Source organism: Manis pentadactyla, chromosome 8, assembly GCF_030020395.1.
Source record: "Manis pentadactyla isolate mManPen7 chromosome 8, mManPen7.hap1, whole genome shotgun sequence".
NCBI lineage: Eukaryota > Metazoa > Chordata > Mammalia > Pholidota > Manidae > Manis > Manis pentadactyla.
The window spans coordinates 102279387-102287205 of NC_080026.1; the positions used below are offsets into that span (position 1 = coordinate 102279387).

Below are 7819 nucleotides of genomic sequence, written 5' to 3' on the forward strand. Positions count from 1 at the left end.
TGGCAGGCTAGGGGCGTTCCAAAGGTTTCTTCATTAACATAACAAAAGATACCTTTCTAGTTCTCAAAACATAGGAAATTCCAAAGATTTTAGGAGCCCTGTGCCAGAAACAATGACCAGATCACATCACACCTTCCTTAATCTCACCTTCCTTTTCTCTAAGCAGCTCTAAACTGCAAGTCAGGTCCATGAAGGGATAGATGGAAATATTTTAGAAATAAGATTGGATTACAGAAACCAGTGGACAGGCTTAAAACGGAATTGAGGAGGCAAAACAAAAACAAAAGACCCTCTTTTCTAGTAAGAATGGGAAATTTCAGGTCTAAAAAGTGAATGCAGTCTGGAGACTCGAGGGAGCTGCATGCTGTGTGCATCTGTTGTACAGCTCCTGAGCAGACACCTCGCACAAATGAAGTGTAGCAGAGTTGCTTTGCAGGTGTTTCCTCAAATCTGGTAAGTTCTCTTTCTTCCTCAGCATTTCTTCAAAATGTCATAATTCACCTCATTCTCATCATCCCATGCCTAACTTTTAATCTCACCTCTGCAACAGACAGTGTGATCCTGAGTAAGTCTCTGACATTGCCTTATCTGGAAAATGGGCTTAATAATACCAGTTTGTAGGGAGGTCATAAAGAATAAGATCAAGCCTGGTATATCCTACATATTTGAGGTATGATAGTTACTACTGTTATTAACAACAGTAATTGGTAAATCCTACATTCTAGGAACACTATCCACATTGTCCAGACGGGGTTATTCATGCCCAACACAAGCTCTCCGTCTAGAAAATGCATGGTACCCATTCCAGAATATAAACCCTGGGGGCCACCTTCTCTGTGAAAACTTTTGACTCCAACTTTGTAACCCCTTCATCTTTTTCCCAACATTGACTCCAACTTTGTACCCCCTTCATCTTTTTCCCAACACTACTAGAAAAGAAACCTTTCCATCTCTGGGTTTTGTTGAATCTGCTGAAAAGCACTTAGCACATTAGTCTTCCCAGCTGAACAAGCTCTTTAAAGGCTTGGACTAGACTTTACTCAGTTCTGTGCCCAGTAGGTAGTAGTATGTGCTCAGTGTTTTGTTAAAAGAAAAATTGCAGGCCCATCATGGGATCACTTAAAGTTGAGGCCCCACAAACTAAAATTTAATTCCTAACTTAAATTGCAGTTTCAACCCACTCAGAATGGTAAACTTTAACCAGCCAAACTGGCATTTCCAGGGGTTGGGGGTCCGGGAGCAACTGTGGGAGACTTTTCCCCCTTAGGTGGGTAATCTTGTCTAAACAATGCATTTCTTGCTAATGGAGTGCTTCCTTCCTTCCTTCCTTTTTTTTTTTTTTAATGCTCTCTTTGCCTTTAAAAACCCTTCCCTTTCTGTGGCCCTGGGGAGCACTCTGCTTGCCGGAGGGGATGCTGTTGATTCATCAATCATTTAATTAGATCTTCAAATTTACTTGAATTTTGAGTGTGTGTGTGTGTGTGTTTAACAGTTTATTCCTTTGAATTAGATGGGTGGCTGCTGAATTCTCACCTACAAATGAGGTGTTGGACTAGCAGAAGCTCTGTGCACTGTATTAGAATTCTCTGGAGAGCTTGTTAAAATGCAGGTTCCTGCACTGCACCCTCAGTGGGCCTGACTCAGCCTGCGGGGGAGGGAGGGTCGTCCCTGGCATTTGAACAATCAGCCACTCCTCCACCAGCTTATTACCATGTAAGGGGTCCACCCATGGTCTGCTCCAGCTCTGGGGTTCTGTGATTGCACAAGTCAGAGTATTCACATCTGAATGTAGCCTTCTGCTCATTTCCCAGCTCAACTCTTCAGTCTGCTTTTGATTCATGGGAAAAGGAAAAAGGCTTTGCTCCTTTTCTCCGATGTAGGAACTAAGTTTTACTGAGAACCAATTGCCTATTGAGCATGAGAGTATTTTACCACACAAATCAGTTCAGCGTGGATGAAACATTTCTTGAGATTTTTTCAGAGGCCACCAAATTAACCTACTTTTTGTCTAAAAATGGCCTCTCCACCATCTTCTACAGTACTTACAGTTCAAGATTGTCTTTCCAGAAGCTTTAAGATTTGTTCTCTTGCTCCAAAAACTGGTGAGTAAAATTCTGTGAGACTCATGCAGCAGATCTCTGACCTACAAATTTTGCATATCAAATCTGATCACTTTCTTAGTAACTGTACTCTCCCTCCTCCAATCCAAGTAGCAATATTAAAAGCTCTACATTTTTCTAAACAAATGAGAAAACTCTGCTTTAAGGATGCCAATATCACCTATAAAGGACATATATTAAAATAGTCTGAGCTGTTAAACTAGAGATTACCTGGCCATTTCCCATTCTCTGAACTGTCCAGCATCCTCTTACACCCTACCCAACCCCACCACGCCTGTGAGCTGGAGAATAGAGACAAATCATTAAGCCCTCTAGAGAAGGACCTTAGACCTGTGGCCTCTGGAAGAAGGAGAAGGAAGTGAGGCAGGTGGTTGGCCACTAAGAAACTCTGTTTTTCCTTAGCACTTTTCACCAATCAAGGAAGATTGTTCAGATATTCCTTCCCTGCAGAACAGTGTAGGAGAAAAGAAATTGGACACAATTCCAGTCCTCAATGGAGTTCCTGGCAAACTCAGATTATCCTGGGAAATTCTGGTGGAAAAATCCAACATAAATATGCTACTTCAGCAAGTATAATTAGAAAAAATAATCAATTTAATATATCTGCAACAAAACGGTGCTTGTTAAGAATACTCTATCCTACATTAAAAACTAAATATACTGCTTGCTTCCTGTAAACCTGTTAATTATCCTTGCTTCTCTGTAAATTTTGGAGGATGTTCTCTTTCTGGCCCTGGTATATACCAAGCTTGGGTTTCCTGAGAGACAGATCATGGGTGACCCTCACAAACACATTGCACTGATTCTTAAACATACCTTTCCCAAAATTCTACCCCTTTTTAACCTTGATGAGTGGGAAAGCTCCATGTTGAAAAAGTTTTGACCTCTGTACAGCATATGCACCACCATTTCTCACCCCTGTGGCCACAGATTTTTTAAAATTGTGAAACATATCATATATACAGACTAGTATGTATATAACATATCTGTATAATTTACATAATAATATAAAATAACCACCAGTTTTTGTTCTATCCAGGTTAAGAAATAGAACATCAGTGGTACCCTAAAAGTTCCTCCTTGATCATGTGCCATAGTTCACTGCTCTGAGAGAATATTGTGCCAACTTTCTTGATAACTGGTCTTCCTTCACTTGGTCATTTTGCACCTACAGGTACATCTCTAAACAACCTAGGTTTATATTGCCTATTTTTTACCTTTACACAAATTAAAAAATATTGTATATTTTTCTATGACACTTGCTTCCTTACTCAATATAATATTTGTGAATTTCTTTCAGTTGATGAATGAAGCCATAGTTCATTGTGGCCATTGGTTTAAACTATTCTACTACATAAATTAACCACAACTTTTATATCAGGTCTGCTTTTGATGGACAGTTGTTTCATGCTTGGACTATAACAAATAATCCTGTTATGATGTTCTTCCATAAATCCTTTGCAAGGGTTTTCCTAGGGTGGACAGCTAAAGGTAGATTTGTCAGGCCAGAAGACATACACATTTACCTTATGAGATAATATGAAATTGTCTTCCAAAGTGGTTGAACAATTATGGTCTCACCAGCATGATAGGAGAGCTCTACTTGCTTCCTTCCTTGACAACATTCTCTTCAGACAAGTCCAGCCCTCTCAGTCCTTCTCAACACAGAGCTCTGAGCCTTTTAAAAAATAAATTTCTCAATTCATAAGTTGGTATTTAAGGTAAAACCTGTTTGTCCTCTCCGATACAGAAGGCCCCCTTCATTTCTCTTTCTTAAACCTTAGAGTCTGGAGAAAGCCCCTAAGAAGCCAGCTCCCAGCCCCCAACCCTTGAAGCACCCCAACCTTGGCCTCTCTTAGCCTTCCAGAGTGAAAGGAATCCCGCAATGCAAGAAACCTGTCTTAAGATGCAAACACTACAGGAAAACAATGCTTCAAAAAAGAGAAAAAAAAAAACTTTTCAGCAATGCTTTCCATCTTCCAATTGAAATACTTCCTTATTATTTCTAAGATGACTGTTTATCTTTACCCAGCTCAAAATATTATCAATAAAATAACAGTGGGAAGAGAGTATATGAAGACAAAGAGGAAAAAACTACATAAAAATTCAAGAATATTATATTCAGCACCAGAACATCTGCAGTTTTTCAGACATATATGTCACAGAAAGCGTTGAGAATTTTCTTGCTTTGCAAATAACCCACAGGGACTCTAAGGAGCAAATAAAATATAAATGTGTCAGGCTGAATTTCCAAACATATGCTAAGAAGTCCAGTCTTCAGTTTCCTCAAATCCAGAGCCATCTAACAACCAAATCTGGCTCAGAAAGCAGCAGTTCCTCCCTCTTTTCCAACAGAAGTTGTACCCAGAGCAGAACAGTCTCTGTAGTCCTTCATGTAGACATCTTGTCTCTTTAAGATTAATAAATGAGTTGCCTAACCTGTGCCCAACCTACTTAACGTTGTTTGGAAGGGTCCAGTCATGTTCTTCCTGGAACTCAAGGTGTGATTCAGGAGACTCATATAACCATAGTTGCTTCTCTAGTAAATGGGGGTTTGGGTTCAAATGATTTCTGACATTCCACTTTTATATTCTTTGATTGTTACTTTTCATATCTTCAGCTGAGTTCTACAGGTCAGAATGATACCCTAATCTAAAGTGTGCTTTTATGTGGCCATCTATAAATGTTCCTGAAAGCATTTGCTGTAGTTCAGCTTTGGAGCTGCCAAGTTAATCTATGAAGGTGATAATAACTAAGCAGATAGCTTACTAAAGCATGATTGCTGCTGATTTCTTTATTCAGCTGTCAGTGCCTGAATAGAGGCTTTGAGATGGAAAAGGGCTGTGGCAGGTACTGTTGGTTGGCTCCCAGCTTCTTCCTTCAACTAGACCTTCATTTTGTGGACTTCTGCAACGTGCCCACTGGGAATGATAGTAATCTCATTTTCTTTCTTGATTGCACATAGGAGTGAGCATATAATTCCATCCAGGCCAACAAAGCGTAAGAAGAAGACTGCTGGGTACTTCTTGAGATGATTTTTCTTTCTGATAAAAGAGAGGTATAAAAGTAGATGACCTTACACTGCCACCTCTTCCTTCCTGCTTTCAGATTGTGTCCTGTGAGGGTGGGATGCTTTGAGCTGCTCCAGCCATTTAGTGACCTGAAGAAAGACATCACTGAAATGCTGAAGATTACGAAGCTGAAAGTGAGGAAGATAATTCAATGACATTATTGAGCAGCAGAATTACCCCTGGAACCAACTAACTGCAGATGTTTTGTTATGTGAAATTAATGAGCCTCTATTATTTGTTTAAGACACTTTTATATAAGTGTTCATATACACAGAGCCTAAGACACACTTCCTTATACAAGGGTCTAAAATGTGTAAATGGCATTGCTTTGAGGGCATGGATCCTTCCAGGCCTAGCTTCCTAGTTGATAGAATGACTAATTCCCTGTGATATAGATGATACATGGTCATCTGCCTCCTCCTAGCACTATTTAGGCAAATTGCTAAAATAGATGAGTTATTGTACTATCTTTCTAACATTACTCAATGCCCTCTCCTCAGCTGAGTTATCCATTAAGAAGACTAGGAACATGGCTAGGGTATAATAAGCAAAGAAAATTCAGAAAACATGATAAGAAGTTTAGCTTTGATAAATACTCTGAATTTTATAATCAGGAAATCTAAAAATAAATTAATTTAATATTACATTATGTAAGGTCTATTAATATCCTATTAATATCACATATAATATTAATACCATATATAAAGTTCTGTGATTTTCATTAAAATATTATTTTAAATTTGAGTAACTGTGGTAGAGATTGCTCATGCACATTCTCATCTGGTTTTGCTCTCTATCCTGGGCCAATGCAAGATGAACACAATCTATCTGTCTATGTACACAATCTAAGATCTATCACAAGCCATTGCTGATAGAACTGTTGGCTAATCCTGGCCAATGAAATGTGAGGGGAAAGAATGCAGAATTTCAGAATTGCTATGGACTCGTGACTACTGTGAATTTCCTACTCCTTCTCTTTCCAAGTGGGAATGTTTATTGTATTTTCCTGCTCCTTCTCTGCCAATGTGTGTTGCAAGAATGGGTGGCAAGATAAACTCATCTCTTTAGTTCCTAGTTCATCTAACCAAGACATGACACTTCTGGACATGATGGAGGAAATTATTCTTATCACCTGGAGACCATGCACCGTGTAAAGGATGTAATTCCTGGATGTGACGTTGACTTTTCTTCCTAAGGAAGTGATTGTGTTCTTCATAGAGACACAATAATAAACCAATTATTTGTGATCAAAAAGGCAGACCGCAGTGGAGATTATCTGCGCTTATCCATACCCTTTTCTCCTTTCCTTCCTGGGAAGATGAGAATTCCAGTCACCTTGAAGTTATTAGGATCATAAACTAGTTCTAGCCAATGAGAAAGAAGAGAAAGTGCTATAAAATTTCTTCTATGTCAAAATATTGTAAAGTCAGTTTGCCACCTTTATGGTCTTGTCATCTCCTTTGGCAATAAATAAGAAGGTCATATTTTAAGAGAGTGGCCTACAAGATAAAGGAAACCTTCCAAATAAATGGAGAATAATGTCTCCTACCTGCATTAGACTTTAAATGATTTTATGGTTCTAAATCACTGAGCCTTTGGGAGTTTGTTATTAAAGCAGAACTTAACACATTCTGACTAATAACATAAGAAGAAAGGAGGAACCAATACCTCTCCATACTTAGGTCATTAATACCCTCCTCCTAGGCACACTGTCTCTTGATTGCCCTAAGACAACTATGCATGCAACCCCCCAGGCCCACTGCCTTTGACCATCTGACTACACCCAGAATCTAGTCCCTTTTCATTAACCATCAAAACTTCTTCCTCCTGTCTATAGTCTTGCACACTATATACAGAAGAATTTACACTTAAATATTACCATTTTGATAGCAATCTCAGACAGAAGTTCTCAAGGGAGGAAATGCTCTTTTCATTTTGCTTACTTGATTCCCTTTCCTGAGTATCTATATATAAATCAGTGCCTACAGGAATGCTTTTTCTTGGAATCGTAACAAAAATGACAATAGGATTTATTGAGAATAACTGACAGTCTATAATTAAAGCTATTTACAGTTCTACAAATTTGTGTGTAGCTAAAACACTATAAAGAATATACAGGTGTATCTGATCTCAGTGTCCATTTTTCTAAGGAATGTGTGATGACCTCTCATCAGAGCTGTTAAGCAAATACATAGCCTCCTTGGTATTCTGCTCTGCCTGAGTATCCCTCAGCATTTCACTTCACACTGTTCTCTTGGGAGCACCCTAATTTTGCTTCAGGGTCCATGTTCTTTACACATGTATGCATGTTCAAATTAATTTATTATTATATAGGCACATAAAAGAAAACTTCATTTCAAACTCTGTTAAAAATTAAAGGCATTTATTATCTCATTTAATACAGAGGATAAAAAGAGAGAGGGGGAGGGAAAAGGAGAAGGATAAGGGGAAGGAGGGAGATAGAGAGAAAGAAAGGAAAGGAAGGGAAGAAAAACAGCAACTGACATATTTGTTGCCAATGAAAAATTTTAAGCTTACAGGAGAAAATTAGAATTCTGGAAAATTTCTTTCTGCCACCATGAGCTTGATACTATCCAACATGAGAGACTTTTCTTAGGAGATATTGGT

General features: G+C 38.7%; 1 long non-coding RNA gene across 1 annotated transcript; it reads left to right on the forward strand.

The window, feature by feature from the left end:
• Positions 1-1180: 1180 nt before the first annotated feature.
• On the forward strand, positions 1181-7223 carry LOC118909788 (uncharacterized). Its single transcript, XR_005023752.2, has 3 exons — positions 1181-1267; positions 1812-2102; positions 5229-7223. It is a non-coding gene; the product is annotated as an uncharacterized LOC118909788 (long non-coding RNA).
• The last annotated feature ends 596 nt before the right edge of the window (positions 7224-7819 follow it).